Source organism: Lissotriton helveticus, chromosome 8 (genome assembly GCF_964261635.1).
Source record: "Lissotriton helveticus chromosome 8, aLisHel1.1, whole genome shotgun sequence".
Classification (NCBI taxonomy): Eukaryota; Metazoa; Chordata; class Amphibia; order Caudata; family Salamandridae; genus Lissotriton; species Lissotriton helveticus.
The window spans coordinates 263102924-263127795 of NC_136069.1; the positions used below are offsets into that span (position 1 = coordinate 263102924).

General features: G+C 43.6%; 1 protein-coding gene and 1 pseudogene across 1 annotated transcript in view; one reads left to right on the forward strand and one right to left on the reverse strand.

Moving 5' to 3' along the window:
* The window catches only part of LOC144773116 (calcium-activated potassium channel subunit beta-3 pseudogene), a 63297-nt pseudogene extending 40674 nt beyond the window's left edge, over positions 1-22623 (forward strand).
* Positions 1-24872, reverse strand: part of PDGFD (platelet derived growth factor D) — a 968283-nt gene that overhangs the window by 785918 nt on the left and 157493 nt on the right. The gene's annotated exons all lie outside the window — the stretch shown is intronic.

The window sequence follows — 24872 nt, forward strand, 5'->3', positions numbered from 1 at the left end:
TTTTGTTAAAATCTGCAGATAATACTGCAAATGATGTTTTAAGTGGCAAATGCTGCTAATCTATAATTATGCAAAAATCACGCGACCGCATAATTCCAGTAGCCTTGCTTTTAGCCTACATGTATCATTAGGGCAAGTTCCGCAGACTTTGGGACACATACTTCCCCAGAAATATACTAGGACTCGTGCTGTCAACAAAAACTTAACATAAATATTTAAGGAATACTCAGTATATTATACTACACTATTCTAATTATAATGTAATACCACATGAACACAAGAACAATAATGGAATTAGTAATACAAATAATGACAATAATTAAACAGTACACACCACAGCTCTGCGAGGCACACTAACGGCGACACGGCGCTGTAAACATCTCAACATATAATACAATTGTAACTTTGATAGTGACAGTGACAACAGGAATAAGGCCGACAATCACAGTAATCACAGTAATAGGTATAATACTGTTTGTAGTGATGCGGTGCTTACATTCAATAACCAGTTTAGGCCGAGCCGTGGTGATATGTTCTGTGCAAGAGAGTTATTGGGAGGGGGAAAGAGGGAGGAGGTGCAGGAGGAAAGGAACAACCTGAGAGGAGAGAGGCAAGATAACGGACAGAGCCAGACTGTTGTGCCCAATAATAACACGTAACTTGAAAAACGGGTTTGTGGGAAAGGAGGAAAAGTAGAAGGTTGGAAGGGAAAGGAAAATGCACCTGGGAGATGAAAAAAGTAACAAAAAGGAAGGAAGCGAGGAGAGTGAGAGTGTACATATAGAAGGGAAGGAAGGAAAACCTCGAAGACTTTGGATAAAAGGTGAATGACAGAAGGAAGGAGGTGAGGAAATGCACAGGTAAGGAAGGAAACGGCGAAAGACAGAGTCAAGCTAGGGAGATGTGAAAAGAGAATGAGGCGAAAGGCCAACGAGTGATAGAATAATCTAGAAATAAGGAAACAACCCAAGCATGAGAGAAGGAAGGGGGTTGAGTAGAGTGGGGAAAAGGGCAAGAAGGACTGGGGTGAAAGAGCAGCGAGTGAGGGGGTTAAGAGATGAGTGAAGAGAGAAAGAAGGGCGCGCAGAACAGAGGCTGGTGGTTGGAAGTTTCCAGAGGAAAATAAATTAAGGAAATAAAGGACTGACAGGAGGTGAGAGAAAGGAGACCTTGGTAGATGGAGGGAATACAGGAAAGAGGAGTTCAGTGGAAGTCGAGGAAATGAGGGTAGATTGGGGGAGGTACAACTATGAAAAGGACTGAGAAAAACAAGCGCGTTGCTCGCGCTTAAAGGAGGCAGCAGGGGGAGGTGCGAGAGGAGGGGGCTAGTGCGTGAAAGCGTTTCACATGCAAGAGCGAGCAGCGTCAGGAGCAGTAATTGCTCCCATATTGCGCTGTGCGCTCCCGCAAGTAAATCACCACACGTGCACGTGTTGCCATTGAAGGCAATGGAACGCGTGCCAAAGCGATCCCAAAAGGTCTTTTTGCCTATGCAATGCATGCACGGTGCATAGGCGAGACCTAAAAAGCATTGCAGGAACTGTGGCTCCTGGCAAAACTTTAGAAATTACTGCCAGCTTGGTGGTCACTTTTAGGGTCGAGCCTGCGGGTGCATGCTCTTGCGTTTCACTTGCAAGACTTGGAGCCCCCTTGATGCTTACCATTTGTAGGCATCATTAGCCTTCTTCTTTGCAGCCAACTAATTGTCGGCGCACTGCAAACGCCACATCCGTTCCTTACAGTGCAGCTGGGACCAAGCACAGATTTATTCAGCTTAATCTGTGCCCATCCGCTGCTCCCGACATGTTTGAGGTACTATTTCCCCATAGCATTGTTTTTCCAGTTTTGTTTCTTGTTGCCTGACCTGCCATCCTCCCATCTCAAGGCACTGTGGAAAGTGCAGGCTTCCTTTAGCCAGGCTGCTGGTTTCTTTTTGCCAAAGCACTTTACGAGTCCGTGTGATTTCCAGTTGTTGTTTTTCTTGTGTGCTTCCCTCTCACCCCTCCCCACTGCCTGCTCCATGTTGTTCTCTCTCCTCCAAGAGCCCTGTGCTGCACTTTCGCCAGTCTTCTTCGCTACCTCCTACCCCCCTCAATGTTGGTTTATCTCGCTTCAGTGCTTCACCCCATCCAGTTTTGCTCTGCATTGTGTGCTTCTACCCCACCCCACCCACTACCCCGCTGCTTCCCAAACCCACAATGCTATATGTTTTAATATACTCTTAAAAAAAGCTCTTCCATGCAAATATTTGTTTGCACGCGTTTAGCTCCTGAACTTCAAGGTCACGATTGCCTTGAATTCATAAAATACAGTCGGGCTTTCTCCAGCAACCGTGGAGTTCAATTCCCCATTGAGCTACCATAAAATACTTACCCCCGCTCTCCTAACAAACACTTGTTATACTTTTTGCGCCCAGTAATATTGTCACTTGGTTCACATTAAAAAAGCTCAAATACAAAATGAAGGAAAGGAAAAGTAAACATAAAAGTATTTGTTAAATAATGTTACCTTTAGCAATGCTTATTCTTCCTTTGACCCTGGGTACCTTAGCTGATTCGGAGCAGCACTTTCTCGCCCAGACTGAGCTTATGTTTGCCCCACTTACCTTTTGATTAGTGCGTTGTCATGTTGTTTCCGTACTGACCTTGTATTTTTCCATAATAACAGGAGCTGCTACCGTGTCTTGTTCCCTGTTCTAGTCAGTGTTAGAAAGTCGCTTTCAAGGAACTTTTCTAACTAGAATTTGAGCAGTTCATACCTTCATCTTTCTATGGTATTTGAACCTCTGACAATTCTATATTGTCTGGATATTGGAGCTCGAGCAAATGACTGCAGAGTGTCACTCTGGGTTGTGAGTTTCAGAACGTTTTCAGCATTTGTGTAACCTTTTTCTGTTTCCTTGGTGGGGAAGGAATGGTGAAGTTGGATGAAGAGTGTAACAATGTGTGTGAGGGTTTACGCAAAGAGTGACCATAGCCTTAGGTGACAGCCTTGTGTGTGATTAGAGCGTTGCAGCCTTTTTGTTCTGTTTATGGTCTGGAGAGAACTATATTGAATGATTCATGCACATATTTGACTGCTCAGGCTTTTGGGGTTATTCAGCAGTTCTGGAGCTGTGTCTCAAGCAGGTGCCAGGTGGTCTAAGCATGTTGATGTCTTTGTACAGTTGCCTCTTCCTGGGTGTCACGGTCTAGCAGCCACGGTTACTTCTGGAGGTGAGCAGGTTTGCAACTCTGGTACAGTATGACACTGGTAAAAATAAGTATAGGTGCTCTGTGTACACACTAGAAAAACAGGGTATTTAATACTGGACAAATCACAACAACCTAAAAGGCCTTAGCAATGCTACCTGGGAGCCAGATCAAAGCCCGCCAATCCTCAATACACCTATACTGCTTTACATAGTAAGGCACTATCGGGGCCACTGGAAATATGTGATTGAACGGCTGCAGCATTTTTCACATAGTTATGGATTTGCTGCATGTGCCACGTAATCCATTGTCAGCTGCATAATCTCCAGATGTTATCAAAGAAATTGTTTCTAGCTTAAACTGATCAAAAGTTGCTAACAACGTAGCAACACATGTTGCTGTGCAGTGGAACGCCCTTTCCAAAGGCTGACTTGCAACTTTCTGTTGCTTATTGGTATATATGGGTGATAAACTGGTACTATTGAGGCACAACATATGGCCAGGCATTGTCAACAAGTGTAAAAATGACAGAGTAATGAAGCCATACGTTCACAAAATGTGCCACATTTTGCCACAAAATCTACCTTTTCTTACTGCATAGTTCAGTCAACCCTGCCAAATAAGTTGGCCCTCCTCCCCTACCACATAATTGCAGTGGCCCTGGGCACTATGCTGCAAATTAGCTGGAGTCCTTAGCCAGTTGGAGTGCACAGGCTCTCTTCGGGTGTTTTGTACAAGTGCCCTGTACCTTTTGTTTCTGTTATTATATTACAGCAACACTTCATTTACTCTGTGAACAGAGACAGTAACCAAAGACAGAAACACCAGCCGCGCATGGTGCTATAAACTGTGTGCTTTGGTTTAGCTGTCATGGTCACCTCGCCAGCTTGTTTATCTAGTGCAGGCCACAGATGTATCACCATGGGTTAATTTATCAGCAGGGCCACCGGAATTATGCAGCTCTTCTCAGTTAGGCTACTAATCTCTTTAAGATCTAAAGATCTCACTAAACATTGAGTTTATCAAGGGTGATGACAGCTTTAGTCCATAAAGGCATGAGCCTTTGGCTCCTGTCTTTAACGCTGGCGCAGGCCTTTAACGCCTTAACCGGGGCGGCAATTCGGCCGTGGTGTGGACGTTCTAATGAGTGGGCAGGGCTGCGAAGGCCGTTGGCTGTTGGCAGCACTGGGGAGGGAGTGCTCCCGTCGGGCAACGGCCGACGGGAGCACGGAAGGGGTTAATGGCTAGTAGAGCCCGCTACGGAAGGCTCTAAGGCTATATTTGGACACAAATGGTAAATAACGTTTTTCACCAAGGATGCTGCCGATTAGTTGGCTACTGCCACGTGACTCAGAGAAAATCCCTTTGTTTCATGCTGACTTTATTTTCATATCTGTAAACAATGGAAGTGCTTGGAAGGAGGCTTAATTAAGTTTGTGAGCACTATTAAGACATCTGAATAGGAGACCCAATAAAGTAGGCTCTTCACAGGTATGCAGACCCGTCAATTCCGCTCCCCAACTAATTGCGGTCCACTGGGTAGGTTTTATCCATGGTACTAGGGGACTTGATATATAATTCTAGCTTTATCACTTTACCAATATATGCAAGTAGTAAACACAATATAAAAAATATGGGCAAACCGCTCTCATCAGAACAACTCTCACCCAAGTTGAAGAGTTTTTGTTTTTTACAATTAGTAGAACTTGAACTTGTTAGTTTGCTAAAAAAAATGCCATAGCAGCTAGCAACTCCAGCGCCTTGAGACCATCGCAGGTGTTTTGCATGCTAAAAAAAATCGTGATTGATTGATTGATAGGGCTTTAGCCTTCTTTAGTGGAATGACTATTAACTGAGTTTAACTAGTGTAAGAGCGTCATGGCAGTACCCTGCTGGTTTAGAACCTCTTTTCTGCTTGTTCAAGGTGCTTTACTGTAGATGTTAGCACTTCTTTCTGTTAATGACTCTAAAGAGAAATATCTTCTTAAACCTGTGTTGGGAAGGACTCTTTAGTGCTGCAGCCACATAAATCAAATACTCATTTAGATAAACACTGGCCTCTCACTAGTACTGGTCCTGTTTACAATATGTGAGGCTGCATGAAGTGCTTCTGCACAGGCTCCTTGAAGCTTACTTTCACACATGTATTTTCTGAAATTATCAGTGGCCTGGGAAATAAACAGAAGCAGAGTGTTTCTCTAAACGCACCACATCAAAATGACTACCCGGTGATCAGCAGGTTGGTGGTCAGTGCCTCTCTGAACACCCGCCTTACATTGAGGTTAATAATGTTTCTTTGGGAAGAGCAACCAGTCACTCTCTCTCTCCTACTCTCTCTCACCTCTCTCTCTCGCTCTCAAACAAACTCTTCCCACCTTTCTCAAGTGGTAACTTCAGCTCTTCAAGCACAGTTTCTTTCCTGTACCTTTTCAAGGTTTCCGTCCCTCAATCCCACGCTCTCCTCTGTTGGGTGTCTTCTGCGTACGCAGGTGCTCCTTCTTTATGCCTCTTTTGCCAGTTCTTCCCTTCTTTCTCTATTTCTCACACATTCTTTCTGCTCCTCTGTCTGGAGTTCTTTCACCACTCGTGCAACAACAACCTATCCCTCTCGGTCTTCCTGTCTATCTATTCTTTGGAGCTCTCACCCATATCTATCCACCATGCCACAAAATTCCACTAAATAAATCGACTGCACACTGCACTCCACTCCTAACAATTACAATCCAACCCACATAATTCAACTCCACTCAAACCAAAACACATGTGCAAAATGCATTGTCATTTGCAACGTCAATATCTCTAACTCTAGGAAATGCCAGTGGTTGCTAATATTTAGCAGGAGGAGTAGTCTTGGCCTGCTGGGCGTTAAGTCCTTCGCCAGGCCAACAGAGATTACTCAATCCACCAAAGTATAAATCAAGCCCTATGTATTTTTCTGGAAGTCAAAGTCCTTCAGCGGGCAAAGGCAAGATGATTTATCCTAGGAGGATCCACAATGTTTGATAGGCATTTGCAAGATCCCAGTGAAAGTGTTGATTTTGGCTGGAAAAGCTGAGAGTAGTCCTGCCGCCAGTGATATACTTTTGCCACCTTCGCCAGTTAACAAATCTCCCATTGGGACCTAGGGCCCGATTTTGGCGGACAGGGTTACTCCATCACAAACATGACGGATACCCGTCCAGCAAATTACATTTCCATTATACCCAGTGCAACTTGGAATGTGGCGTACATGATATCTATCCAGTTGGTGACGGAGTATCCTATCCACCATATTTGTAATTAGTCCGTTAGTCTTTTTTTTAGAACTCAGAATCTCCTAGTAGGTAAGGCTGTGGGCTGTGTCCAACGTGGGCTCCACAAGGCCAGATACTTTTTTGCTGAGGTCCCACTGCTGTGGAAAAGCTCTGAGCAGGTGAAACTTGTTTCTTTGTGTCTTGGGTGGATCAGCATGGCAGGTTGGTCCCAGTCCTCCAAAGGTCTTACAGTCCAAAAGGTTCCTTAAGATCCAGGTTTCCAGAGGTGATAGGAGAAGTCCAAATAGGCACAGCCAAGGGACCCAGGACCTCAGGAAAAGTACTTGGGACAAAACTCATTCCAGTAAGCTGTAGGTTAGAACATCTCTACTCATCAGCAAAGCATACAATATGGGGTTGTGCCATATGAGTAGCAAGGAAGTCCTCTCATCTTCTCCTATGTAATGCTTGCTCTGATATACAGTGACCTTTGCACATCAGTTAGCCACTTGTAGGTGCAACCCTCATTTGATAATGCTTCCATATTCCTAACAGTATGATATAGTTCCTGTTCTAGAATAGTTCCTTAGGACAGAAAAAATATCCTAGAGATCTTTTCAGGCCAAATATACCAAGGTGTTTTTGGCCTGAAAAGACAAAACTCTTATAACTCAAGCATGCCCATAGCACCCAAGGTGGATATGCTTCCAACAACAAATAATATATCCTAATACCATCTGAATGCCATCTGAATGAGAAAGGGGCCAATAAGTCTGGGAGAGACCAAGAGTGAAAGTTATATCAGCCTGCAACTACTAGGAAGGAGAGGCAAGGCCCAGCCTGCAAGGAACACCCGCTACTTAGGTTTTGTTTAAAATACTGTTGAAAGTCTAGACAAATGGTCAGTGGATGCCATTTACATTAGGCAACTAGATTAATCCCCAACACAGTAGATATAATTGCTTCATTTATTCACCCTTGGTAGGAAATATGCAGGACTTCCAGTGGGTTTGCAGTTAATGATGTTTAAACACACTGCACAGATGCACAACAGGCAGAGATGTGGGGGCCAAGGGGAAACAAGGAAGCCATTTCCTGTGCTCACTTTCATAAACATTTTTAAAAGTACAGTAATATTAAATTCCATCCACCTTTTTGTCAGTTAAGAAATGCATATTCAAGAACACACCATCACAAAGCCTGCTTCAAACCTTATGCCCACCCCTTCCTCTAGAAAACCAGCCGTCAAAGCTCTATCTCTTGTAGATCTTGCCAACACACTCAACTCCCTCTAAGTCACTTCCTTTTAAGCTAATGTCTTAACCTCATCATTCATCAAATCTTCTTTTGGCAATGCTCTCTCATCCCTACTCACCATAGTTAATGCCTCTCTCACTCAAGGAAGCTTTCAAAAATATATCAAGCAGACCAGATACTCCCATTCCTAAAGAAACCTACACTAAACCCTGATGACCTAGTCAACTACCGACCCCTCACTGAAACAGCATTCATTAGCATGATAATTGAAAACACAATATATTTTGAACTTCAAAATGTCATTAATGTTAACCATCTCCTGTATGAACCAGGCCGGCATCATATTACATGACAGAATGGAGACTGCTAATTTACATCTCCTAGAAATACCCAGCTGACAAAAGATGAAGAAGACCCTCTTCGTCCTGATATTGGTAGATCTCTCAGCCATCCCATCCTCATACGGACCCTGAAGCATCGAACAGGGTTCAATGGCAATTTCCCTTACTGGTTCTCCTACTACCTTTCCAACCAACACCAGTTTGTTCACTTAGGAAATTATGGTTTTAAAAGATCCCCCACAGTTCCATGCTATCCCCTGTAATCCTCAACCTCTGCATAGAGACGACTGATGGCCTCCTCCCAGATTACAGTATCAAGATTCACCAATACACCAATGAAACACAAGTCTACTTGAAAGCCTCCTCTGCTTCAGACATCCAATGCCCACCCATCATCCAGGCCTGGTCTACCTGGGAAACAAAAAACCAAGACAGTATTCCTGTTACAACAAAGAGGAAACAGTACAAACATCGATGAATGACATGAACATTAACATTTCCGAACACCAGCTTTCACCAAATACCAAGTCGCTTGGATTCATCCTCGGAAATAGCCTTGCCCTCAGGGAACACATTGCCAAAAAATAGCCTGGCACCAGCTCTTTCGTCTAAATAAAAAGTTAAACTATTTCCTCCAGAAAATAACTTCTGAACGGCTGCTCAAGCACCTGCACACTCACACTTGGTGGTGGTAATGCCCTATTCCATGGCCTCCCTGAACCCAAGTGGCACCCTCCAGAAAACAACTTCTGAACCGCTATTCAAGCACTTGCACACTCACATTTGGAAGGTGGTAATGCCCTTTTCAAGGGCCTCCCAGAACACAAGTGGCACGCTTTAAGGGCATCCTACATGCCGCTGCATGTTTCATCCAGGGCAGGAAGAAAGATGACCACATCACCCTGAACTGATAGCAGGGCTGGACTGGCTATAGCGGGCACCGGGCATTTCCCCGGTGGGCAGCCAGGATTGGGGACCGGTTTTGGGCCCCTGGGGACAGATTTTGTTAAAGGGCTATTTTGCAGCATAGCTGCAACATCGGCCGCTGTAACGAAATCGGCATAAACCGCCATGGCAAACAGCTCAGCTGCAGCCCCAAACACCCCCGGGGGGCCATCCGAGCACTTTACCAGGGCCGGTTTTGGGTCCCAGTCCGGCCCTGACTGATAGTACTCCATTGGCTCTCCTTGCCAGCCTGCACCATTCTCAAAACCAACAGATTCACTTACAAAGCTATAAAAAACAGCACCTCCTACTTATCTCTCTGACAAGCTCACCAATTCTGATGGCTTTCAGCACACCAGTAGGCAGGACTAAATCATACTGAAGAATAAGCAGAGTAACAAAGAAAAAAAAAGACACAGTTCTTTTCCATGTGAGCACCCAGAATCTGACTTAATATCCCTGTATCTCTCCAGACTGCCCAACGCTACAACAATTTTCAAAAGAGTTGAAGGTACACCTCTTTAATCAATACATCACAATGCATAAACCGTATACAAACCAGATACCTCTCCTATCACTGGGGGACTTTATGCTTGTCGTTGACCATTACCAGCGCTCTGCTGACTTTTGGCTTGGTTTGTATTATGGAAATGCAACGTGCATACATTTGTTCATAAAATGCTTATAAGGATTTTTTTTTATAAAGACAAGTGGAAACCCTAGTGAAATCTCTAATGGATACCACAGCTCCACAACATAGAGATGCAGCTAGGACATATGGTATTGTACTGTTTGGGGCATCACCTTCTGTAGGCAATTGATGTTGTTTCAATGTATTTTTCACATTCCCCCTGCTGCTGTGCTAGAGATACTTTATGGACTTGTATAAAGAGTTGTGTGTGTTTGCACGTGCATATGAGTGTGTGAGCATGCACAAGCATGCAGTGGTTTATTAATGTACCTTTAGCTCAGTAATTTGTTGCCCGGAACTGTCTTGGTGGAATTTTCAATGTTTTTTGTATTTATTTTGTTAGTTAACACGTTACTGTGCTTTTATTTATTTTTTATCTTGGTTGATTTTATACATTTTCCTTGCTGATTTAGTGGTAGGGTATTGGCCGATGGATGGGACAACTAACATTTTGGGAATACATTTGTGCATTCCTTTCCTTGCAATGCTGCTTGTGTTTGTGGATTGACGAAGGAAGGAACTCAATGGCAGGCAACCGTGTTCTCTTTGTCTTCTATGCCTCTTCCTTTTTCCCATGCCCCTTCCGCTATGGTGTTAAACCTGTGTGTATGGGTGTGACTGTCATATTATATTGTGGTAGTGGATGGTCCGTGCGTAGTCTATGGGCCAGAGCTAATATTAAATTTACTTGAGTTTTTCCAGCCTCACATTGGCTTCGTTATGGGCCCATGGGACCCAGAGATAATTATTCCGTTTTTTTCTTACAAATTAATTTTGCCATTTTCTTTCCTGTTATTTCTAATTAATGTCATCAATTTTTGCAGATCCCCCTTTGAGGTCTAGTGGACCCTGGAGGATCACCCGATATTTATTATGTAGCAATTGACTGATTTTTGTTTAAGTAGCACACGGTCTAAGGAAACAAATCGTTTACAGATGGGTATGTTATTGTTATGATGATAACAACTTGTATTGTATTGATTAGTATAGCCAAGCCTGGCCAAATCTGATTGTTTCCCTTTTAATTTTCTATTCAACATGGGCATCTCTCGCTCCCTGAAGAAAAGTGTGGCAGTCTTAAAACTGGATTAGGCAAAATTAAGGCTGGTTCTTAAGATTCATCTAGAGTTGATTGTGAATGAAAAAGGGCACCTGCCATAACAATTCGAGTTCCAGGAAAGTAGGTTACGTATAAATCATGTTGTAAGAAAAAATATCAAACATACAGAAGGTGAGGGGAAGATGCATGCAATAACTTCAACCACATTCAATCACTTAGGACAGCATTCCAATCCATTGTTCTTTTGCCCATCATTCCACCTCAGATTAGACACAGCCACATGTAAATCGTACCTGACTGTGCTCAAACAGAAGACAAGCAACCCAAGACTGGCATTGCCTTGATTGGGGCTCTTCAATCTCGTGTAGCTTGGTACAGGTGGCACAGTGAGCAAGAGACCCAAGTCTACCCTTGGGTGCCTAAGGCATTACATCAAACACACAAAACATGATGGGAGGATGTTTGCAATTAATCTAACCACTGTCATGAGTGATATAATATGTGAGGCTGTAAGCATGGTGTATATTGAGAGTGCAAGTTATAGTTAGCTGGGTAAACCAGAATTGGTTAATTTTAGAGGTTTTGTGTTTTTAAATGTTAGTTTTTATCTTATGTCAACACCTAACTATAAAATCACTATAGCATTTGTTTTTTCAGGTACACATTATGCCTCAAACTAATAAAAAAACATTCCAACCCTCACATTGTTAACCCTCAGGTTTCAAGCCTGTGTTAACATCTCAATACTAATTAACTACAGCCTGCCATTCTGGAAAGACTTGAAATTCCACAGTTCATTTTTCAACAGAATGGCATTGAGGAGTGCCTCACATTTGTCTTGAATACAAAAGTTTGGTACTCTATTTATTCGTTGGAACTCTGTTATGAAACTGCAGTTTATCACTAGAAGTTAACATTCGGGTCTTAGTTTTGAAAGTATATGTTTGATTCTGCATGTTAAAATGTTTTACTGAAATGAATGTGGAAAATATTTGAGAATTTGTAGAAACTGTGACCTCATTTTAGCTTCTTAGAGCACAAAGCATAATTTCTATGACATAAAGAAGCCCCTCATGTTTTCATTCAATGCAGTGTCATCTGTAGAAAATCCTTTCAGTTTTGCAAGTTGAATTCCATCAAAATGGGGTTACTGTGCGTCACACATTTGCTATAAAAACTGAATTTTAACACTCTAGTTGCTCATTTTAACTTTGTGTTAAAGCTGTTGTTGATCACAAGGTAATTCACTGATAGACTGTTGCTGGTGTTGAAAGTATCAGTTTCAGTCTGCATGTCAGAATGTTTTAGATGAGGAATATATTTGAGAACTCAAACAAAAATGTGTCCTCACTTTTGCTTTCTATGGCACTAACCATAATTCCTATGAAAAAAGTAACCACCTCATGTTGTTCATTAGGTTTTACAGTGTTGATACCATAAACGTGGCTTCAGGCGTGCCACAGTTGTTTTGTGAACAACAACTATGTTAGAACTATAGTTGTTCATCAGAACACAGTGGGAATCTGCAGTAAAACACTGGGGAATGAACTGACATAATGCTACTGCTGTTGGAAGTGGTAACATGTTTCAGGGAGAGAAGAGTTTCCTTTCATACATAGTTCATCAAATCCCAGCAGAAGGTCAGCATTTCTCAAAGGGTAAATTCACCTTGGAACTATTCCTAAAATTAGTAGGTACCACCCACAAATTATTTACATTGTGATTACAATCTACCATCATCTTTTTATAAGTGCTCCTTTTTGTGGCCCTCAGAACTTAGCATTCACTAATGCATTTCAAAGGGGACCATGTCCCCAAGTCTTGCAATGGTTACTACAACATGTTGTCTAAGCTGTGGTCAATCAATCAAGGTTGTCATTTTCAGACCCCCTACATGCACCGTGGGTTCAGAGAGTGCTCATCTTGCCCATATATATATATATACATTATTCTAAATAAACCTTGTCCTTGGTTCCTGTTGTTGCTGCAACAACATATTGTTCAGGTTGTGGGCAGCCAATCAGGGTTGACTAGTCGCCTTCGATGAGGTCACACAGAGCATACCTGGAAGCCAACGGTCCTGATATACCTAACTTTCAAACCACTTCATGGCCACTCTGATTTACCCCAAATAATAGAAATCATGCTTTCTGAGTAAACATCTAACCAAATTTGGTGTAATTCTGTTTAGTAATTTTTTTTTATTGTGTAGCTGTTTTAAAATGTTCCTATGGAAATTAACATTGAACATCACTTTTTTTGGACCCTCTCCCTTTTCTTTCCCCCCACTCAAGAGATCACCACAAAACATTCCAGGATGGAACTGAGTCGAATGAACTTTTAAAAAAAAAATTTTGGGAAAATTTGTCAAACTGCAACAAAATGATTAGCAAAACAAAAAACATTTTCCCTACAAAAACTATGATGACCGCACTGTGTAAGATATACATATTGCACAGTGGTTTTTGCCACTATGTAGTTATAGTTAGGTCGGAGTTTCCATAAGAATGTTGCTTTTTGTATTGATATACATTTAATTCAAATTTCCTCACAGATCTCAACAGCAGGTGCATTCCTTTTTTCTGGTTTCCACATGTTCTATTGTGTACTGAAGAGGTTGGCCAGGGATGCCACATTTACACCTGGCACTAGCCTGCAGGCGTGGGTGACTCCTGGACCCTCCCAAACCAATTGGGAAAGCATTCAAAGAGTTAAACCTATCCACTTGTGTGCCCTACTGCAAACAATCCAACAGTGTCCCTCTCTACTTAAATCTAACATGGTAGAACCGTTCTTCATCTTTGCAGAGCTCCCATGACCAACCTCGAGATGTGGCAAGGTAAATGAGCAACCCTGTTCTCTGCAGTACTTCAAATCCACTTCGGGCAGTGGCATAACGAAAGTTGAGGGGGCCCCTGCCACATACACAGAGGGGCCCCCACTCTGGATCTAATCCGGAGCACATGGGTCTGAGTATTGTGCTGAGGGGCCCCCTGCAGCTTGGGCCCCCCACTCTGCGGGGGCTGTGGGGGCCTGTGTTATGCCCCTGAGTTCTGGAGGAGCTCCTTTCCCACTAGGGGTTGAGCCTGGCTAACGAAAGGGGCACAGAACGGTGTAGGCCCCGGTGGTAGCTATATTTGCCTGTGACAACGTAGGTCTCTTTGAAAATAATTTAGTGCCACCACACTGCCCAGATGGTCATCCAATCAGAGGAACAAAACACATCCCCACATCCATGGACTTTGACTAAGCTGTGAGAGTAAGTTCACATCTCATCTAGGGGGCTGTTCAACTCACGGGTAACAGTTGGAAGCTCATGCATATAGGTGTCTGTGTGTGTATCTGTGTGTGTGCATACATGCGTGCGTGTGTCTAAGTGATCTGTGCCCAGTTATCAGGTTTAAATCTCTCTTGCAACAAGGAGAGATTTCCTTCTTAGTGTTATAGACTCTTCATTATGATTGAGCACTCTCGCTACATTGAAAAGAGCAGTTGCCATCCCTTTACAACCATCTATCTTCTTACTTGCAACCTTCTGCCCTTCCCTGAAAACGGCCGCGCTTTGTTTTTCAGTTCAATTAAAGCTATGTATGTGTTTTATTTCCAACACTGACTTCACAGGTTGGTTGAGATAAGAGCCATTGAAGTGATGTCACTTTTGCTTCTCCTTTAATTTTGGTAAAAACGTGCCACATCACATGACTGCGTTCTTCTGTACTCCAGTTTCACCTTGCTACCTATGGACTTGACATTTCCGAAATGGTCCTAGCCAAAGTTCCTGTTTTCACTTTTGAACATGTTTCAAGACAAATGAGTGTCTTATTCTCAACAATGGAAATAAGAAAAGTAAGGCCTAAAGGCCTAAGGCAAACAAGTGTTAAAGGAAGTATTCTGTTTGCAATTGCTACTGTCTAAATAAATCTGACGTGTTTAGCCGTATGGCCAAAACATGGTCACCTCAAAAACAGAATAGCACAAGATAATGTTTTTTTTGGCAGGAGGAACCCGCCAGAGAGACGAAAACATGACTTCTCACCCATCCCATCTCTGGACATCTGGAGAAAATAAGTTAATTTAATTTCCTGTGTTTCATTTTTCTGCAAGATAGATGCCAACAGTCTTTTTATATCGTGTAAACACAAAAATAGAAACACAGCTAGCATTTTTCAATACTACATATTCTTGATCGGTTATTTAGCCCAAATGACATAATACCTCTAGGATACTACGGGACATGAAGCTTAATTTTCCAGTGGTAAGACCATTATCGTGAATTTTTCTTTATTGGAAACAGATACTTAAGTATTCTTTACAGATTCTAAATATTGCTAAAAGTATTTATTCTCTATGCACATTGTAACAGTGTTTTAATACAGAATATTCCTACAGGAATTAAAAATGTAATATGGTCCTGAACTCCGCAGTCAATAAAATAACTTTTTTCATATAGTGTTTTATACCGTACGTCTGTTTATAAATGCTAATAAGAGTACATGTGTAATGTAGGCTAATTTACCAATGCTCAATGTAGCCACCTCGCTAGCAGGGCCGGACTGGGAATCCAAAGCAGCCCTGTCAATTTTGTCTGACAGACCCCCTAGGGAGCTGGGGATATGCAGGTGTGAAGCACTGCTGCTTTTGTTACTGGGGGCCGATATTGCAGGACTGCTGCAAAACTGCCCACCAGTAACACAATTGGACCCCATGCTGCAACACCAGCCCCCACCCTTTCAGCCTCAGGGGGAAACGCCCGATACCCACTATGGCCAGTGCGGCCCATCTTGCTAGGATTGAAGTTTGAGTATTCTTTGCCGGAGTTCAAACCATAACCTGGTGGTCGCCCCATGCTCCCATAGCGAGTGTCCAATTTACAGAGCCGCCCTTTTGAATACTGCATTTTTTCATGCACACAGCAATTGCTAACAGGAAATGCTCACCATAGACGCAGAGTTCTGGGTTCTAATTTCATTATTCTAGTTAAACAACAGCATCCTAAAATGCTCAGCAAACACTTTATCCTTGTGCCTGCAACTGGATTTGTATATGTGTATAAAAAAAGTACAATGTTTTGTCTATTTCTGTCCTGATTTCAATACTCTGCTATCAGCCATACGCAATGCCCTTAATGTTTAGTAATTCATTTTGGGTTGTTGGTTGAGAGGGGTGGGAGGTTTGTAAGGGTGAACCACATAAATGTCACTAAATTAACCTGTGCTTAACCCACTGGTAGCTTGCCGCAAAGCAGTCAGGCTTAATTTAAAGACAATATCTAAGGAATTAATGCAGTACACAATCAGTAACAAAATGAAAACATAACACAAGAGATTCCCAAACCAATTTAGAAACATAGAGTAAATTGTCATAAATTAAATTACACCAGAATTAAAATAAAACAATCACTAGAATCGGAGATATTGTTTTTTCACATTTTCTTTTGAGAATGGCACCAATAAGCAGAATTATCACTCAAGGTTATCCAGGCGCGCTGGATTGGGGGAAGGTCACAAATTCAGGCAAATTATGATGAAGCCTGGGCTGAATTTAGGCAAACGGGTAGTCCAGCGGAAAAATTTACCTTCTGTTTGCATTGGAAGAGGCAGAGAGAAGTAGGATCTTGCTGTAACATGCATGTTTAAAATATCAGACGCGGTACAAAAGTTGGTGGTGATGGACGGAGCATCTGAATCAATCACACACTCACCCCCAGTCAAAAGATCTGGGTTTAATCCATCACCGTTCTTTAGCCCACTCTGCCACCCCAGTTCAGACATGGCTATATGCAAATCAGTCTGACCCTGTGCCTCATGGGAACAGTCCAGCCCGAACTGCCAAGCCATGTCTTCCCTGGACCGGAAACAAGCTTCCGAGGACCGGTTTCTGGCATTCCAGCCGTCTTCAGCCCAGCTTGCTTGAATCCAGTGGCAAAGTGAGCAAGGGACTCACGTCTGAGCATACCCTGCCACACTTATGGCGGCCAAAAGCGGTACAAAAGTTGGTGGTGATGGACGGAGCATCTGAATCAATCACACACTCACACCCAGTCAAAAGATCTGGGTTTAATCCATCACCGTTCTTTAGCCCACTCTGCCACCCCAGTTCAGACATGCCTGTATGCAAATCAGTCTGACCCTGTGCCTCATGGGAACAGTCCAGCCCGAACTGCCAAACCATGTCTTCCCTGGACCGGAAACAAGCTTTCCGAGGACCGGTTTCTGGCATTCCAGCCGTCTTCAGCCCGGCTTGCTTGAATCCAGTGGCAAAGTGAGCAAGGGACTCACGTCTGAGCATACCCTGCCACACAAAACGATGGATTTAGGCCCAGATCCTTGTACTGGGGTGAATGTATGACATTGTTCTACATTCTGTCCATCAACTGTGTTTTTTGTAATTTTCACCCCGAGTGGGCTGGGTATGCTCAGACGTGAGTCCCAGGCTCTCCACACCACTGGAGTCAAGCTATCCAGGCTGATGAAGGCTGATAGCCAGAAACCGGTCCTTGGATGCTTGATTCCGGTCTGGGAAAGACATGGCTTGGTAGTTCGGACTGGACTGTTCCCATGAGGCACAGGGTCAGAGCTGATTTGCATATAGCCAGTGTCTAACCCAGGGTGGTGCGGAGTGCAAAACAACGATGGATTTAGGCTCAGATCCTTGTACTGGGGTGAATGTATGACATTGTTCTACATTCTGTCCATCAACTGTGTTTTTTGTAATTTTCACCCCGAGTGGGCTGGGTATGCTCAGACGTGAGTCCCAGGCTCTCCACACCACTGGAGTCAAGCTATCCAGGCTGATGAAGGCTGATAGCCAGAAACCGGTCCTTGGATGCTTGATTCCGGGCTGAGAAAGACATGGCTTGGTAGTTCGGACTGGACTGTTCCCATGAGGCACAGGGTCAGAGCTGATTTGCATATAGCCAGTGTCTAACCCAGGGTGGTATGGAGTGCAAAAAAACGATGGATTTAGGCCCAGATCCTTGTACTGGGGTGAATATATGACATTGTTCTACATTCTGTCCATCAACTGTGTTTTTTGTAATTTTCACCCCGAGTGGGCTGGGTATGCTCAGACGTGAGTCCCAGGCTCTCCACACCACTGGAGTCAAGCTATCCAGGCTGATGAAGGCTGATAGCCAGAAACCGGTCCTTGGATGCTTGATTCCGGTCTGGGAAAGACATGGCTTGGTAATTCGGACTGGACTGTTCCCATGAGGCACAGGGTCAGAGCTGATTTGCATATAGCCAGTGTCTAACCCAGGGTGGTGTGGAGTGCAAAAAAATGATGGATTTAGGCCCAGATCCTTGTACTGGGGTGAATGTATGACATTGTTCTACATTCTGTCCATCAACTGTGTTTTTTGTAATTTTCACCCCGAGTGGGCTGGGTATGCTCAGACGTGAGTCCCAGGCTCTCCACACCACTGGAGTCAAGCTATCCAGGCTGATGAAGGCTGATAGCCAGAAACCGGTCTTTGGATGCTTGATTCCGGTCTGGGAAAGACATGGCTTGGTAGTTCGGACTGGACTGTTCCCATGAGGCACAGGGTCAGAGCTGATTTGCATATAGCCAGTGTCTAACCCGGGGTGGTGTGGAGTGCAAAAAAACGATGGATTTAGGCCCAGATCCTTGTACTGGGGTGAATGTATGACATTGTTCTACATTCTGTCCATCAACTGTGTTTTTTGTAATTTTCACCCCGAGTGGGCTGGGTATGCTCAGACGTGAGTCCCAGGCTCTCCACACCACTGGAGTCAAGCTATCCAGGCTGATGAAGGCTGATAGCCAGAAACCGGTCCTTGGATGCTTGATTCCGGTCTGGGAAAGACATGGCTTGGTAGTTCGGACTGGACTGTTCCCATGAGGCACAGGGTCAGAGCTGATTTGCATATAGCCAGTGTCTAACCCGGGGTGGTGTGGAGTGCAAAAAAACGATGGATTTAGGCCCAGATCCTTGTACTGGGGTGAATGTATGACATTGTTCTACATTCTGTCCATCAACTGTGTTTTTTGTAATTTTCACCCCGAGTGGGCTGGGTATGCTCATACGTGAGTCCCAGGCTCTCCACACCACTGGAGTCAAGCTATCCAGGCTGATGAAGGCTGATAGCCAGAAACCGGTCCTTGGATGCTTGATTCCGGTCTGGGAAAGACATGGCTTGGTAGTTCGGACTGGACTGTTCCCATGAGGCACAGGGTCAGAGCTGATTTGCATGTAGCCAGTGTCTAACCCAGGGTGGTGTGGAGTGCAAAAAAAACGATGGATTTAGGCCCAGATCCTTGTACTGGGGTGAATGTATGACATTGTTCTACATTCTGTCCATCAACTGTGTTTTTTGTAATTTTCACCCCGAGTGGGCTGGGTATGCTCAGACGTGAGTCCCAGGCTCTCCACACCACTGGAGTCAAGCTACCCAGGCTGGTGAAGGCTGATAGCCAGAAACCGGTCCTTGGATGCTTGATTCCGGTCTGGGAAAGACATGGCTTGGTAGTTCGGACTGGACTATTCCCATGAGGCACAGGGTCAGAGCTGATTTGCATATAGCCAGTGTCTAACCCAGGGTGGTGTGGAGTGCAAAAAAACGATGGATTTAGGCCCAGATCCTTGTACTGGGGTGAATGTATGACATTGTTCTACATTCTGTCCATCAACTGTGTTTTTTGTAAAACATCAGACGGCCATTGCTTTGGTGTGGCAAATCATTTGTTGCTGGCACTTCACGTCAAGAGAAAAGAATTGTGTTAGTCATGTTTGCACTATACCTATTTATGTGCAAAAGTAGACAAGAAGATTTAGAAATAATAATTATGAGTGAGAATTTGGCCTTTCAGCGCTGAAGCAGGTTGAGGAGGATTTGGAATTTGGCCACGTCTACAACCAGGGTGTGTTATACATATTGATGGATTCTAATCTGCTTGAGTTGAGCCAATTTATTTCATGCATATGTTTAACAACATTGGGGGATGTATGTAACATGGAGGAACCCCTATGTGTTAAAGGAAGGCATGGGCTCCTGGTGATGCATTTCTAACACTGTGAAAATCTACCAGAGATTAAAAATGGGAACCAGTGAAGAACAACAACACTCACTCCTACTTGCATTGATAGGGGGATAAGGAATGTCTCTACATAATCAAAGTCAGTCAACAGATCTAAATGTACTAGCAGATAGAAATTGACATCTTCCAAAATATGTACAGCATCACCATGTAATTAGAGAGTCAACGACTGAGTTGTGCGGTGAACACTTTAGACTTATCTGAAACCCAGTTTGGTCAAGTTTGTGCTTCATAAAATAATTAATAGTGAGCTCCACTTCGTGTCCCTTTTTCCACATAATGAATGCTCTACGGGCCATCTTCTTGATTATGAAGAAATCAACACCATTTGAACCACAACCCACAGGTCATTGATGACCTAAACGGCAGAGCCATTTTGGATGTTGGAATGGCTGGCCACCACTCATAGCTTTCAATATTACCCCGCTAATTGAACCTTTTAAATACATTGATTGCCAATCTAAATAATGAACAACTCATGAAAAACGGGGCATGGAACTTTAGAGATGAGGGAAACATTGTTATTGGACCACTAACTGGGCTGCCTCATGGCCAGTAAAATTAGTGAAGCAAGGAAAAATGGTGGTAATCCCCGGGAAATACCTTTCCACCTAGTGAAGGCACAGGCTACATGTCTGGATGCCTGCATCCTACAATGTTTGTACATGGTCTTGCGTAAAGTGCTCTGACACCCATCAGGTGTACTTTGAGCCCTATAAAACTCCAAAATAAGTACAACAATAAAACAAAAGCAGAATTGAAATCCTTGCTTCGATCATATAAAACAAGCTACTCACTCAGCCCCGAGGAGTACTGCGTTCAATTATTGAGACACAGATTACTGGGGAAGGTTTTGAGTCATGAACCATTTTCTGCCCTTCTCGAACATCAAGCAAAATGGGGAAGACTGGCTGTTTCCAAAGAGATAACTGAGCAGTAAAAAGATGCTTTTTGTGTTTACTCTTATGACCTAAAATTAGTAAATAACAGGATTTCATATCCAGTACTCATGTTATACAAGAAAGACAATTATTCAAAGTAAAGGGAAGCATTACAACTTAAGGAGTCTGAATACATTTACACAAGTGCAGACTTATTTGGACTATTATCTGGACTTGTGAATCATTACAAAAAATCTGGAACTCATTTACAAGAGGCCTGCACCGCCGGAGTGTCAGTCCTCTCAATCATTTTTATGAGGTGATGCAAAGCCACCCTGTGTGGCATTGCATGGCCTTATTCTACGTCAAGGAGTTATTCCATTAGCAATGCAACGGGTTTTCCCACGCAGCACCCATGGGTTTTGACAAATCCCCAGATTGACAAGGAACTGTAAACTTGGGAATGCATCAAAACTGTGCGCCTCCCCAGGAGAGGCATAACCAGGAGCAATACCTATATTTCTCCTAGTAAGATCAAGCCTAGAGGCAGCACGCATGCGCTGCTCTTCGAGGTATGCTGTAATCGATATGGAGTTTGAACACACCAACCACACGCCCACCGTTTGTCATTGGTTGCATGGTCAGCCTCTATAAATTCCATCTTTTACCTTTGTGAATAGAGTACATTTGTCCAGCCTTGTGGCTGTTTTGTTCCTGCCCTGAAGACTGCCCCTGCTATATGGATCCTTTTGATATGGGCCATGAGTTTTGGAACGCACACCAATTTTTCTTTTGCCTCGGCTTGTTTTGAAACATTCCATTTAGTTCCGAGCTCTGCTGCTATCGTTTTTTTTTTCCTTTGCTCCCACCCCCTCTTGCTGTCAATGTTCACTTTGTTCCCATTTCCTCCCACCGAAGTTTGTGTTGCCTTTTTTGCCCTCCTCTCGTTTTCCATGTCGTCTTTACTCCTGCCCCCTCCTGTTGTCCATGTTGTCTTTCTTCCCACCCCCTCCGGTTGTCCAGGTTGTCTTTCTTCCCACCCCCTCCCGTTTTCTATGTTGTCTGTACTCCCGCCCCCCTGCCGCCGTAGTTTATGTTAACTTTCAAACAAGCTTATATGGAATTCTGTTCCATTTTTCTGCTTGTTTTTAGAAGTTAACATTTACTAGTACTATGAACCAATACCTATTCAGGAGATTATCTGTTCGTAGTGGGTAGAGACCTCATTACACCAACGCGTCCCTGTCTTTATACGACTTTCTGCTGAGCCAGCAATGTGTGGCTTCACTAGAGCCCGGTTGCGCAAAGGAGCCTTTTCTCCTCTCCTTGGCCGAGGTAATGATCTGATGGATGTGAGTCATGGTGTGCAACATAGTCAGAGGGTTCAGGTCAAGGGAGACATGTTCTTGCAACCTATAGGCCATAGTTAGTCCTTCAGCATGCTCATTCAGATCACACTTCTTGGTAGTCGGAGATGACAGATAATGAAAGCCTTTGCTACTGGGCCTTTTAAGGCTAAAGAAAAAAGATGGATGTGATGGAGTTAAGGGAGCTGATAAAACCAGGAAGCAGGTATCAAACGCTGGGGAAGACAGAATACAGCTTCGATTTACAATGATCGGTCTATCTGTTCTCATGTTTTTGCTGCTTGGAATCACAATACTACAACCTTACATGCTTAGTTCCCAGAAAGAAGAATGTAATTGCACCACTCTCCAAACTGATGTTATGGACAAATGGGTTAGCTGCTCATTTACCTGTGGGGTACACTGTCACGGGCAGTCCAAATATCTGTGCCTTCATATACTCGTTAACCTCCCCATTCTGGTCAGAAAGATATTTTACATTATAATGAAGAAGCTGCTCAGAAACCCCCAAAATGTTTTTACATTCCCAAGCGCCAGTGTAACAAGAATGAGTTGCTCAACATCACCCTAGACATAAAACATATTGACAACCATGTTTAAGCTGCAATAAAAGAAAAATTATACAGTGGTGTCCAAAATGTTTAGAGGGGAATGCTGGCCATTACCACTACTGGTGCTAGCCAATGCACTATTGGTGCCAGCGATTATTAACGCTAAAAGCGCTTAGCGCGTTTTTGATTACCGCCATGTATCATTGGTTTACATCGCCATGCTAGCGGTGTATTTACAACGCTTAACTTACAGGCGATGTCAATTCCAGCGACACAGGGCGATAATCATCATTAGCGTGTGAAATCCGGCGATGATTTCACACCCTAATGCAAAGCTTGTGAATATGGGAGTGTGGATATAGCTAAGTCAGGATTTTACCTGACGTTAGATTACAGAGATAAACACGGTTAGCGCAGCTTCTCTCATCGCTTGACCCACGTTGTTAATAGGACGATGTTGATTTTGGCAATGGATTCTATGTGGATTCGGTGAGGAAAACCTACTTTGCATGTCATTAGCGATATATATCGCTGACATGCGAAGTAGAAAAAAAAATGCAGCTACCTCAAGGAAACTCACACTACGGCTTGTTTGCGAGTCATTGTTAATAGTGAGTTTAAAAAATCGTCACTTTTCCGGCGCTATGTGCCGGAAAAGCAGCGTTAGGTCTCTTGATAATTTGCCCCTGTGTTTGTTGTAATTTCACAGCAAAGGATGCTTAATAGAAACACAGGGTTGCATTTCCGAAGAGTTTGCACCAGGCTAAAATCATTCAAAACGACAGCAAGAAGGGCAAACTCTTGCACAGATATTTACATTCCATGCAAAAGCTCTTTTGTACTTGAAAAGTACCCTTCTCTAAGTGCTTTGTGCTGCTTGTGCCACTTTGGGTCAAGAGGGTGTTTTTGGGTGGATTAGTGCAAACACCCATAGTTTTTGATACACAGTCAGAACTGCTAAGATAGCCACTGCACTGAAAGGGTATGTGTTGTAATTTAGCTTGTGTTATGCATACTCCCTATGCTTGCCCCTGCTCTACTGCTTGGCCCACGTGATGTCATCGGAATGTTGAGAGGGTTGAATTGTAAGAAGGAGTCAGTTGGTACCAAGGGCTGAGCAGTGGTTAACTGCTCCTGGTGTGGTCTCTACATTACATCTTTATACTATGGATCTGAACTGATGAATAAAGTAATAATCATTAACTATACCTATGGACTACGGATCTTTCATTATTTTAACACTGGCGACGATAGAAAGAACCTGCGTGAGCTACCTTGGAAGGACTTGTACTTAAGAAACTGACGAAGGGCATATAAAAGAAGCAAGCTGGCAGTCCAGAAGCCACACCAGTGACCTGTAGACCGGTCGGCCCCGTCGTGGAACTGCCAGTGCCTGCTGGACTTGGGTGAGTGTCTCCATCACTGGAGTTCCCCAAACATCTACTAGTTTATCAGACAACAGCCTTGAGGAGGTTTTCCTATATCAGAAAAGTGATGTCTACATCCTCATCACCTGGGACTGGTCAGCCCTTACCTGAGCCTGCCAGTTCCTGCTGTTAATTCTGTTGGAGGTTATTGTGCCTGTCTCTTTTCCAACCAATTTGTGTGGATTTGCTTACTGCGTCACGTTGTTGGATGGATCTTTACGCACAAGAGGAGTGTTGTGATATGATGTGCCACCTGTGTTGAATTGTGCCAAGCTTAACTCTGGAGTTACTGTGGTGGAGAACGCACACCAGAATATTTCATTCTGTGAGCTGTTTGATCTTGTACACTATCCAATTCGTACTGGCTGACCATTGCCATTTGGACTACACCACTAAGTTGCTGTAAGTTTAAGTTATTAGTGGAACTGTTTGGGCATCGTTTTTTTTTGTTAGCACAAATTTGGACAAGTGTGAGCAATTGATAGTTTGACAGAGATTCTTGCTATTTGAAAATACACAGCACGCGATCCTACCTGCTGTGCCTCAAGCGCCGTTGTGATGCCTTCGTTGGATTCTTTTTTCGGACGTGATTGTATCCAGTTTGTGACTGCCTGAAGGCGCTTTGCTGCCGTGACGTGCCAAGAGCCACCCGGAACGACGTGCGCTGCGTGCCGCCATCTTGTGGTGGGCGGCCTCACTTTCCTTTCTCGTTCTCTTGTATGTTTGCTGCCAACCACGGTGTGTTTTCATTCTTGCCGCAATAAAGAAAAAAAAAATAACGAGAAACACTTTGGAGAAAGAAAGGTTTTGGCATGGCGGATTACGGGACTAAGCCATCTCCGTTATTTGAACAACGCAAGGTCTTTTGGTG